The 13322-nt window shown below is 34.7% G+C and overlaps 1 protein-coding gene across 5 annotated transcripts in view; it reads right to left on the bottom strand.

The window, feature by feature from the left end:
• LOC116352351 (probable nuclear hormone receptor HR3) overlaps positions 1-13322 on the bottom strand; it is a 117175-nt gene that overhangs the window by 43364 nt on the left and 60489 nt on the right. The gene's annotated exons all lie outside the window — the stretch shown is intronic.

A 13322-nucleotide genomic window follows, 5' to 3' on the forward strand; every position in this document is an offset into this window, starting at 1 on the left:
ATGTGCAATCTTTTTCAAGCCATTTTCGAGTTGCCACTTGCGATTCGAGTAAAATATCAAACTAAACACAAAAATTGTTCTTTCGCATGCATTTTTGGATATATATTTCAACTCTGTTTTGTTTACATACATTTTTAGCGACAACACACATAACTCAAAATTGACAAACAAGAGGAGGAAAAGAAGTGAATTTAAAAAAAAAATGAATTACTTGGTAGTATGTGCACACGGTGATTTGAAAATTGTTATTTGCTGAACTTGGAGATTTTGAATGTGTATGCATTCTATCTCATTTGTTTTCGTCTCTTTACCGACGCCGCAGTGGTCGTCCACATCAAATGCAATTGCATATTATGATTGGTGCAGCAAATGCTTCGTTAGTTCGCATTTAGGTTGTTGTATTTTTATCATAATGATGAAAAATAGCGAAAAAACGAAAAAACAAATATATATTGCCAATTGCGTAATTGACTAGTCAAGGCAGCATACTTTTTTGTTGTTGTTGTGTACAACAACTCGTTTCTTCACTCGTTGCATTCTGCATGGATAGCGAGCGTCAAACATGACAAACGTTTTTTTATCGAACAATCTCTCTCTCTCTCTGTGTACGTGTTTAGTTTTGGTTGATGCTCTTTTTACGTCCAATGATACATAGCATCAATTGGCATTTTAATATAGTGTCAAGTGTTCAATGTTCATGTTCGACCAGCCGCCTTTATTTTGCAGTTTGGAATTTCTGAATTATCATAAAATGTCTTGTCAACGCGACACATTCTCTATCTCGCTCTATTCCGTCCGGCTTTTTTTTAACAAAATCATTTGGTCATATTCTTTGCACTCTTTTCATGATAGAACCGGTAATTAAGAACGTTGAATATTTTAAATTTGACATTATTTGCAAAAGAATTGAGAGTTTCCATTGATTTTACAACCCAAATATGCACCATCAATGAAATTGAAATGAAACAATATTAAAAACGACAAGTGTTTGTGTTCGCATCTGCATTGACCAAAATTGTGCGTTTGCCAAAGTTAATGAAGTACAACCGAATTGAAATGTTCGTTTCGACAGATTTTCCCTTAAAAAATCGATACATTTTGTCGATGATAAACAGCGGACCAGATGCGAGTCGCTTTTATCTTTGACACGCCAAATCGATTGTGGCATTTTAACGTGCGTGCGTTAATGTATTTGAGTGTATGTTTCGTGCACTCGTTGCAATTAATCTCATTTTTATAGTTCACCATCGTTTTATTTTAATTTCGCTACACTCTTTATTTAATTGCCAGCTATTAATATTTGTTGGTTTGGTTTCCTGTTCAAAACTGACAATTTTTCGGACGAAAATTCCGATATCGTCATCATCGAGAAAAACAACAATTGACTTAGATAGCTAAAACGAAAGCGCATGTGTGTATGTGAATAAACTTTGTCCCTATGTTGTTCGTAAAACATGTACAACAAATTGAAATTGGACTGAAATTAACTGCAATTCCTATCTATATCGATTCCAAAAAACTCTTTTCATTAGATCTTTCAATTTAAACAGTGTGTGTTCTTTTAACATGGTAATACATCGATTGATTGTTTCAACAGTTCCGAAAATCATTTAAAACAATAGTTTGCTTTCATAATAAAGAAGAGAAAAAAGATGTACAGCAATAGCAAATGTGTATGTGTGGTTAAATTTATGAATGAAAAATGCTTTTGAATATGTAAAATCGTGTATGAATGAATCATGAGGAGGTTTCTTCATTTATTTGTCTTGTGAAATGTTGCTTAGATCCAATTTGACACACCGACACAGTCATGTACACCTTACACGCAAACCCATATGTTATCGACATTTTGAAATCGAATCGATTGTGTCATATAAGCATTTTACGCAAGAATATGTCAATTCGATAAGATCCATAAATAAACCAAACGGAATTTCAACGAATTTCTAAACGAAACAAGCAAACCGACAACCGCTTTTTTTTTTGTCGATCACTTAATTTATTGATATTATGACGATATAATTATGCAAACAGATAATTGATGTTGATTATGTGTCGTACATGACATTTAAGTGTCCGGTGTCATCATTACGATGAGACATTCTCAAATTGTGGCGATAGCAATGCCGAAAATTACAAATTCGGATTCCAAAGAGAGAAAAAAATGCATAGCAAACATTTCGAAATGCCAATAAAACTGTTGGATACAAAAGGCGAGAGAAAAAATCCAACGGAAATATATTTTGCATTCTGAAAACATAATTAAATGGTCCGTGCAAATGGATTTAAATGACCGAGAGAAGATGAAACGAACAAAAAAAATATATAAATCAGTCATTTTCTGTTAATTAAATACACACACTGTGTGTAAAAGTTCAAACAAATGAGCTGCATGTGAAATTACATTTGCTGTGTATCTTTTTGTAACTATTTTATTTGTCTCTTTCCTTCTCTCTCCTCTATTTTTGCTGTAAATTGGAGCCGGCTTCGAGGAAATGCGCCAAAAGTGTCGTGGACTCAAGGTGTATAATACATTCACGCATATACATTCATCAACACCGAATTGCACTTGGGTTAATTAAAAATATTTAGTAACTGGAATAACATAAATTTTCAATTAAATTACAGCAAACCGAAAATGAGCGTGTACGAAGCAACCTGCACAGCCGAAGCAACACTCTACCATCGAATTTTGTATATCATTTTGTATGCACATTTAAATTCTGCATTTCCGATCCAACCGGAGCGGTTTTATGGAGATGTCAGAATGGAGTGCCGAATATATGAATTGCATTCTAAAATCAGTGATGATGGCGGTGCGAAAGAGAAAAATGCACACTATAATAATTCATATCGTAATGAAATTCCATAAACCAGAAACACACACGCAGAGAGAGACATACTTATACGATTGAAATGCTAATTAATGATGCAAAGAAATATTCCAAAACATATGAAAGAAAAAAAACACAATATGTAGATATGCGATTTTCCATGCCGAAATCAAGAGCCTCTTCATTAACGCAATAAATCAAATGGTGCAAACAATTTAAAAAGTAAAGCAAACATATCGTTATGTTGTGTTGCTCCCGTCACTGTTTCTGCCGCCGATTCGGAAATAAGACACATCGTTTGTATGTAGATAAATGGTCTAAATTTGGTTACAATTCACGTATCGTCCATATGTCATACACACAGTATTAAACCGTCTCTGGTGTGTGTGTGTGTGTTTTTTTCTTCTTCATTTCTTTTTCATCGTTTCAAGAAGAGCATGCATGGAATTTCGAACGACAACTTCATTTAATCATATATCATAATCTTTGAGATTGGAATGGCAGTCCTCTCGCACTTGCTCACTGCACTGGATAATTTTGCATATACGTACGGGTTTTTTCCTTTTAATGACTCCACTTCTGCGGTGTGAAGTGTACTTTTTTTGATATAATGCGAGCAACGGTGCGCCCAATTACATTCCATTTGGAACTGCATAAATCCTCAGTCATATGGTTTATGTTTGTGCAAAATGAAGGAAAATGCACGCACGCGCGCCAGAAAAATGCATCGCAGGAAGCAAAAAAAATATATATATTCAAACACAAACACACAACGGTTCCATATATAATTTTCATCGTGCGTTTTTTTTCTGTTGAATTCTGAAAAAATGTTCTTCGGTTGCTTTTTTTCACTTTTCAAAGTATTTATAAGTTTTTTTTTCGCTCTCCAATACTGCTTCTGCATTGCAATGTTTTAGCGCTAAGAGGGTGTAACTTCTGATATTGAGAGTAAGATAAATGGTTCTGCGAAGTTATTTAAGTGATGAGTACTTCAATCATTTCCATAGTAATTGTGCGCAGCCAACCAACTTGAATTGCAGAAGGAAGAAAAAAGCAACAGCAGCAGCAACCAACGGCTCATAACATTCTGATGAACCAAAATGAAGTGAAATGCATCGCATTTTAAAGTGCGTTTTAAAAACGTTGATGCATATGTTTCTGTGGTATCGTGACACCACCATTACTCGTTCGTTTTTCTTTACTATTTCACTCATTTGGTGTTGTTATGTTTATTTGCTTACAAAATTTTGTCGTATTATTTCAAAGATCATCGATCGCACCTTTTGTTATAACAAAATAATTATTTCATTATCGAAATATTTGATTAATTTTCGTTTGCTTTGTCATTTCCGAATCATTTGCATGCATTTTCTCACTCCATTGCATTCACATAAATTCGGTGATCACGTGTCTGTGTGTGCACCTGTTTGGAAGAGGAGTTTTTTTTTTGGAAATGGTTCATTATAATGTGATCTCTTATGAAGTGTCGACGACAGTCACGGCAAATGAATGTAATATGTCAGTTAATTATTTCCATTTATGAAATAATTCGGTAGGCACATGTCAACTGGTTGGATACATTTTTATTTAAAGTCACCAAAAGATTCGTTTAAAAATGTTGTTATAATGATGCATGAAGTGAAGATCATGATCAGTATGATCGGTTGTAATGTATTTTAGAAGCGTGTAGCATAATTTATTGTATTTATGGAATGTTCTGTTCGCAAAAAGAACCATCCAAAGAATAGCTAAATAGAAAATGAATGATATGTGTGTGAGTGGTTTTTTTTGTTGTTGCGTCGTCAATTTAAACAAACAACAACAATGAGAGAGAGAGAAAGAGAAAAAGAAAGAAACAATGAACAGAATGTTCGTTTATGTTTGAAAAATTCCGTCGCATGTGATACGATATAAAGTGTTCGCGTATTCGATGCGTTTACGACGGCATCGTCAACAATACAACTAACGCTGTTCTAGCAAGCACCACAAAAGCAACAAACAATAGAGAATGAGACAGAAATAGTCATGTGCTGAGTGAGCACTGCATATATACATATATATGTACGGGATTTTCGGTGTGAGCGATTCTCGTTACTGCTATTTGTTCCTGTGTGTGAGCGAGAATTCTCTCTCGCTTGTTCGTTGGCTCATCGTAACTGTATATAGCAGAGAGGTATAGTGCAATGACCCAAGTTCGCGTTGACCTACTTATGAAGTATATGCGATTATACAACCGATTCGTTCATCGCTCGCGAAGCGTTCTTCGCATTTTATTCTGTTATATAGCGTGTGATGTTGTTGGTTGCCGTTCTGCTTCTTCGTTGATTTTTTTCTCTACTCTGTTCATTCCTTGCTTCGTAGTTTTTTTTTTGTTTTCAATTTGCATTTTTCTGTCTCTCTCTCTCTCTCTCTCTCTCTCTCTCTCTTTTCTCTGTCGTTTTGTGCTTGCGTTCTATTCTTCGGTATTTGTGTGTACAGTTCATCTCTCTGTTATGATCGTGTGTTCTGTTCTTACTGTATGTTTGGATCGGTTTCGCTCACTCTCTCACTCATGAGAGGCGTTCGAGCGCTCGCGCTCGCACTCTTGCGCTCGTATATGTTATGTGTGGATGTGTTTGTGTTTTCTTTTATTTCAAATCATTCTTATGAGTTTTTATTTTTCTATTCTATTTGATGTTCGTCGTTCAGTGATGTTGCTATTGCCAGCGCGCGCTATACATGTGATTCGTGTTGTTCACATCTAGTGTGCATAAAAAGAACGGTTCATTTGTATGCATGAGTCGCGATTTAAGGGTGTAATAGTGTCGTTTGAAAATGCACATAAAACATATACATGCATGCATTCGCTCTTTATTTGAGCATATTTTTTCTCTTCGTGTATGCTAGTATGTGTGCGGTTGTATTCCTTTTGGAAACATTAAACATATTAGCATTAGAATACATGCGCGAATTTTTGAGAAAATATAATAATAATAATGCATTATCATTTTTCTGCAGGTTCGACAAAAAAATGAGCGACCATAAAGAGTTCTCTCGATCAAATAGATTTGATTTGTGAGGTTTTTTTGTGGTTTTCATTTGTGTGAACAGAACCATTAGCTAAATGATAGAGTTAGAAGCTTTTCGTTGTAGTAAACAAAGGCCATCTTTGTGTAGATTATCGTGTATAAGCCGATTTGAGCTTTTCTCGCTCAAAAGTTTGTGAACATCATGTTCCAATGAAATGCACGCTAACGAACCGAAAACTCACATAAAACTTTGATTTCTCTCTCTCTTTCTCGCCTTTGCATGAAAATTCAAACGATTATTTCGTGTTAGGATAATAAATTATACATTCGACTGAAAAATTGAGAGAGAAAGAGAGAGAGAGAGAGCTTCCTCAATGCAAAGCTGGTAAATGAAAGATGAATTTCCATCAATGGTTTTAAATTGGTGTGTTATGTTTCACTTGATCGATTGCGTGATTCATTGAATTATTAAAATGTGTTCAATGACCAACGAGTATGCTGACCAAAAAAAGAGTCAGAATGGTAATTTCAATGTGGCTAATCACATCTAACGGACAATTTAGTTATACGACTATTTTCATCGATTATTCTGGGCGATTATTCTTTCTCGTTCGCTTCAAACGCTTAGCTCGGAAGAATGTGTACGTTGCTTCTCCCCAAAAAAAAAAACTAATATTATTGAAAATGGCATTAAATCAATATAATTCTATTTACAGTTAAATGCGATTTTATTTATACTGACAATATGGTTGCATATCATGCTGTTGAATACCGTGCACATTTGCTATGTTATTTATGTGAAATAAATGAACAAAAAAACTGAACGAAATGTGTTTGATATGTTTGATATGTTTGTTCAGTATTCACATTTGTTGTCACTGAATACAGTTAGTTCCGCATTGATATTTTGAATGGTTCTCAAAATTCGAATTAAAAAATTTGTTTGATAAACGCATCTATGGAATGAAATAACTTCAACTGTGGCTGGGAAAAATATTTGATTTCATCCTCAAATGTGTTGCATAAACTATTCATTTTTTAGACAAATGCATCCATGTTCATTTTGTCACAAATTTATTCATCAGGATAACATACATCGAACACAAGAATACCAGCATTGAGTCATTCCTGGAAATAACCAAATCACACCAGTGCATTGTACTGCATTTAATTGAAAGAAACCTGAACATGGCGTTCACATTGATAAAAGCAGTCACTTCTCGTTTTTTTTTTCTTCTTCTCATTATCTTCTTTTCATTTCATGAAGCTTTTGTTCAATAGTGTTGTTTGCGCCATGCGATGCTATTGCAACCCGGTGCACACTTGCAAAACAATTGTCGGGGAAGAAGTTTTGTAAAGACTTGTTTGGCACATGATATCTTCGTGACGAATGTACACTTTACGATAAAGATTGTGTGTATGTGTGTGTGTGAGAGAGAATTTTATTGATATCATGCCATTTTGAATTGATTTTTTAAAAATGAACGATTTTTTGAAAAGGTTAGCAGTTATGATTATTTCGACCTCCTCCTCGGGCATCATTGTTGCGTGAAACGGTCCATGCATTTTGTCACATGCCATCAGCATTCCAAAAACAATGAACAAAACTCGATATTGATTCTCTTTTTGGTTAAAACAAAAAAAAATAAAGTTTCGGAATTTCACTGATTTTTATCAAACACTACATGCAGTCAAAAAGTCAAAATTGATAGGCGCAAATAATCTGCAATGTGTTCACAGCAGCAATATCAAAACAAATACTCTTCAAATGCTTGCGATGTGGAAAAATGTGCAAACGAATGAGAAATGCATGCCGTATTGCCTTTGTGCTGTTGCTGATGATGTGATGACAAGCACATCCGTATGTTTGGCTCATGCCAACTAACAACAACAACAACAGCAGCAGCAGCGACGAATGTAAAATAAAGGGAAATCTTTTATGAAATAACCAAACATACAATCGACAGTGCGCATTTTTGGAGCATAAAACGCAAATTTTGCATATTTCAGTGCACATACACAGTGGAGGATAAAAATGTAAACTGCGCACTGCAGGAAAGCCATCGAGAAAACGAGAAAAACTGCAAAAAATGTGGAAACCTAGGACACAATATCCGAATTCTCATTATGACAAATAACAACACAGCGAGAGAGACCAAAGCGAGTGAGAGAAAGAGAGCTTATGCATACCATGTAATAATCAAATGTACATAACAAATCATTTTATGTATGTGCGCTTTTGCAACAATTTAATTCCATTATAATGGGCACGCCAGGCCAAATACTACATCTAACAAGCAAGAAGTAAAAAAAACCACACACACAGAGAGAGAAAGGGATGATATGTTTTATAAAAGATTCGAGCCAAAACCAAGTTCAACCATTGAATCCCTCTCTCTTTAAATCTCTCTCATAGATTTTACCAAAAAGCTTCCATTTTCTTTTCCATTTAAAGACTGTGTGATGACAAATGGCATGCTTTCGATACAATATCGATGCCATTCCGATCAGGTCAAGCCAGTATGCAAAATACATATCATGAAGCTGTTTCCACCCATTCACAGCAATTATATCGAATTAAATATTCTTTTTGCAATCACAATTATTTCGTTTCCCTTTCAGGTGTACCATTATCGAAATATGTCTTGTTACGCGCAATGGCACATAGCTCAAGCTCAATTTTATTCTTCGCCTTTCTCTATCGGTCGTTCGTTAGTTGTCTTCGCATATATTTTTATGATCGATGAGCTCGATGACTCGCTTGAATATTTCATTCCGATGGGGGAGAATACGCGGCAGCAAGAGAAGGAAATGTTTGCAGTTTTTTCCGATGATAATAACAGCATTTTCTTCATTCCGGTTGTAGAACACAGTAGTTCCAGTTCATTTTTCTTCGGTACTCCGATAAAAGCCAACCGAATGGAATTTATAGCTTTTCTCTGTTACCGTTTTTTTATGCATTTTACCGAACGAATCGTATTTTTCGATGAGTTGAAATTGGAAAATAGCTCCGTTGTGTACTAAAACGACAAAATTGATTTCCCTATCTCTCCCGCCTTCCTCTTTTATATATTCGATAATCGCATTTCGATTTAAGTCACGTTTGACGTGTATTTTTCTTTTTCGTCTTCTTTTTTGTTCAAGAATTTCATAATTTTGATATGATGTACGTATCTTTGCTGGTCTTTCCAATGAAAATTCATTTTTTAAGGAACAAATTTGATGGAAAATGAACGATCTAATCAGTTCACGAAAAAAGAAGTTCCAATGATTATTTTTTAATTTTAACATTATTATTTGTAGCTTCTGCAATGAAAGTTTTCCGTTTGGCAAAAACATATTTTCCTAAAAATGAATGGATCATGAATCATTCGACTACCATGATCCACAGACAGACGACATCAAAACGAGAAAAAATAAATTGAACAGAAAATTCAACACAACCACATGTAGAATAAGCGGATGTGTAAGAATCTCTATGATGTATCTCTGTGTTTGTGTTTGTTAAATAATATGCCATGATCACGATTTCATGTTTTCAAACCAAAATAAAATTATATGAAGTATTGCGCGAACGTGATGAAAATCCGGTGTAGCGAACTCTTGTACGCGATTTTATGTGTATTGACGCGCTACCATGTATCCATAATCGATGCACATGACATACATTTTCCTTACCGTGTACGGCAGTAAAATTTCAATTTGCTTTTTACCATTTATTTATTAATTATAATTAACAGTGTTGTTTGGATAAATGTTTACACTGATATATAAATACAATTTTAATCTGATCATATTTTTTTTTCGTCGCTGTTGGTTTTTCTCTCCCCCTTTCTTTCTCTCTCTCTCTCTCTCTCTCTCTCTCTCTCTCTATCAATTTTTCCACCCTTCTCTCGTCCTCACTTTATTTTCTCTCTTCTTTTCTCCTTCAGCGCGTTTAAAGAGATAAAAATGGGGATAGAGAACAAGCTCTTCAACACACAGCGAGAAAAATTCTCATTCGAGAAAAGTGCTTTTGTCATGATACAATTGCACTTGCTTTATTTGTGCATTTTTTTTCGACAACGAGATTTCGCTGTAATGGCTGTTTTTATGACAATTTACTAATTAAACAAAACATAAAATGATCTGGTATGATTGCCAGAATGCCTTACAAAACATATATAAAAAAACATAAATGAAATTGAAAATGTGTTGGTGTGTATGTGTGTTCATTACGTACCGAGCGGTCCGACTGAACGAACGACAACAACAACAAATTACATGCAATGAAATGAAATCGATTTTAATAATGCAATCACATACATTAAAAACGTCAGTGAAACATGAGTGCATTAAAAACTACAATCGAAACGTGAAAATAAAAACGAAAAATAATGCGCTCTCGCGACAAACATAGAATTTAAACAAAAAAACCGACGATTTCATTTCACTTTTCATTTTAATTTGGCATGCATTTCATTCGAAAAAACGACAATACAATGTTTCAATGAATATTATATATTCATTGTTCTTATTGTTTTGAAAAGATCGAGAGAGAGAGAGAGAGGGAGAAAGAAAACGCAGAGCATATTCAATGCGGATGGCAGAGAAAACAAAACAAAAAAAGCATTTTATTGCAAAAGATACGGGGCGCGAATAGAACGAGAAGAAAAGTCATCGTTGCAATTTCTCTTGCTTTCTATAGATCTCACGCATTGCCAAACATCCTTATAACTAAAAAAAACTCGTACAATTGTGAATGGTGAGCAAGAGATAGACTCAGTTACACCGCATACCGAATATCGTTTTTTTTTCGTCTCTGTTTTTCTTTTCACTTTTTTTTATTCGAGAATAAGCTGCCTGTTTCTTTTTTCATTATTATGAAATTGTTGTGCGCGCCTGCATACAAACACACGTAATCCATCTTCAGTTCAGAAATAACATGCATGACGTACGATTATGCAATATGTGTACGTATAAAATATATAGAGATATAGTTTTTTTTCGTATGCACTACGTTATTTCGTTCGTTTCTCAGGCGATAAATGTCTATAACACACTTGAACGTTAGTCCACTTTGTGGTGATATTTTCATATCACACACATATAGCGTATACAGGTCGATTGAAAGAAAAAAAACAAAAAAAAACATAGTTCTACTGCTGAAAGGAAAGGAAAGCTGTCATCATCCATTCTTTCAGTCGCAGCATATACGCAGATGCACATAATATAGTGCCAATCTAATGGTTGTTCATTTTGTCTTTCTCATTCTGTTCCGCTCTTGTTCAAATTTAATTTAATCCCCATCTTTTTTTAATTTTCCGCTTAACAAATGCTTCTATTGCATTCTGCATCACATTGAGAGACAGAATGTGCGCACTGTATATTGAAGAAGTTTTCATTCAATATTTAAATTAATTCAAATGTTTTATTTCACCGATCTCATCTCAGAAAAATTGAAGTTTTTTTTATCCAATTCCGATTATTTTATTAATATGTTTAATTTGACAGACATTTATCGTTCTTTTTTTTCGTCACACTTAAATCACTTAGTAAATTAATTGAGTGTGTTGCATTTTGTATTGCAATGCAAGAGTGAAATGTGCATTAGTGGTGATGATCATTTTGGCACAATGACGATATGCACTCATGCACTTCAACCAATTAATGACATAAAACCAACTGTCTGTCTCTCTGTCTTTTTTTTATCTATCTGGCCATCTTTTTACGCTTTTTCTTTCCGTCTTCATATTAAACGCTCACTTTCAACATTTGAATCTGATTATCCAAACTGTTTGTTATAAAAATGAACACGATCTTCCTCTTATCTCCTGCTTTCTCGCTCAATGTGTGTATGTGTTTGTATAATGCTCTTGCTTATGACACTGTACTTTGTTCAAATCAAAGTATAGAAGCATGTTTGAAAAAGAAAATATTTATTTTCTGATTCGAATCTCGGTGTACCTGATTGAATGTCAACTTGGCGCTGTCATTATTAGCAATTTATACGAATTCGGACACACGCACCAAAATCGTACTTAAAATTGTAAAGTTGCTTGTTTCTACAACATTTCAAAGCAAATGCGTCTCAAATGGATTCACTTTTTATTGCATGCACAGTGGAAAAATTGCAGAAGCAGAATAATCTTGTTGGTAGATCTTTCGGTATAAAAGTGTCGATGGTCATCAAGAAAAAAAAATGAATTGCAAAAATTGGGTGTGTCAGAAAATGAGAACAATGAACAGATGTGTAATATCTGCTCTGACGTTTTTGCATTTTCCATAAGGCAAGCGGTTGCGCGTGTGCGAACCGATAAATGCAATTTAAATTCGGATTTCCTATCGTTATCATTGAGATCATGAACTAGCTAGTAGCTGCATTTTAACAATATTTATGTATGTCCAGTATACAAACACACACACACACAGAGAGAGAGAGAGAGAGAGAGAGAGAGAGAGAGAGGCACAAACAATTCCGTCAATGAACGATGTTATTGTTGTGGTTCACATCTGGTTGTTGTCGATTTTGTTGATAGAGCGCGTATGCGCGCTCGCCCATTAAACGATTCTTCGGTGTGTGCGTGAATGTGTAATTCGTGACATACCGAAATCGCGATTGTTATCATAGCGAAATAATTGAATGACGTAATTACAACTTGTCGCGTATCGAGAACGTGACCGAGGAAAAAGAGAAATATGTCGTTCGATACTTTCATTTGATATCGGCTTGGGTTTATAGTCAAAAATTGGATTCCGAATCGGATTTCGTTCAGTACCGTTTAAAATGTACAACACACAAAGTCGCATCGATTCTCATTTTTCGATTACTAAGTGATCAATGAACGCTTTTCAATAAAAGAAAAAAAAAACAAATCACGGAATAGGAAATTGAATGTGAGTGCGGTTTTTTTCTGCTCTCCGACGAAATGAAATTCCGAATGAAAACGCATTAGAAAGAATGGGACAGAATGAGACAGAAAAGTTTGTTTATTTAAAATATTGAGTGTGCGGTGGAAATGTCTAAATGTGAATCGGAAACGATGTTTGTCTGGATTTGTTGGTATGCATGAGTTCTAATTTATATCACGTTTGTTTTGCCCACCAACTTGCAAGAGAGAATGTGTATTTAGAGTTGTGCGCATTTTGAGATATTGTTTTGTCTATTTGAACACGATCTAGAAACCATTGAAGTGCAGTAGAGCGCACACATACACACAAATTCACATGGATCGTTCTCAAATGGCTTATAAAAATCGACAATAATGTGTGCAAAGTGCAATCGAAATATAAACGTTGAGTCACTTGAAACAAAAAAAAAAATGAGAGACACACCGCTGAGCTTGTGTAAAATTCTTGTTAGTATTCTGCGTTTCAATTTCTCTATGTATGTGTGTGAGTGTTTTGGGATCTCGAATTAGACAACACAAAAAACCGTGCTGCTTTTCTCTCCGAGTCACCACATGTATGCAACCATTTGAAAATGGAAAGCTGACATACG

This window comes from Contarinia nasturtii, unplaced genomic scaffold, assembly GCF_009176525.2.
Source record: "Contarinia nasturtii isolate CC-2019 unplaced genomic scaffold, AAFC_CNas_1.1 Cnas_scaffold_187, whole genome shotgun sequence".
NCBI lineage: Eukaryota > Metazoa > Arthropoda > Insecta > Diptera > Cecidomyiidae > Contarinia > Contarinia nasturtii.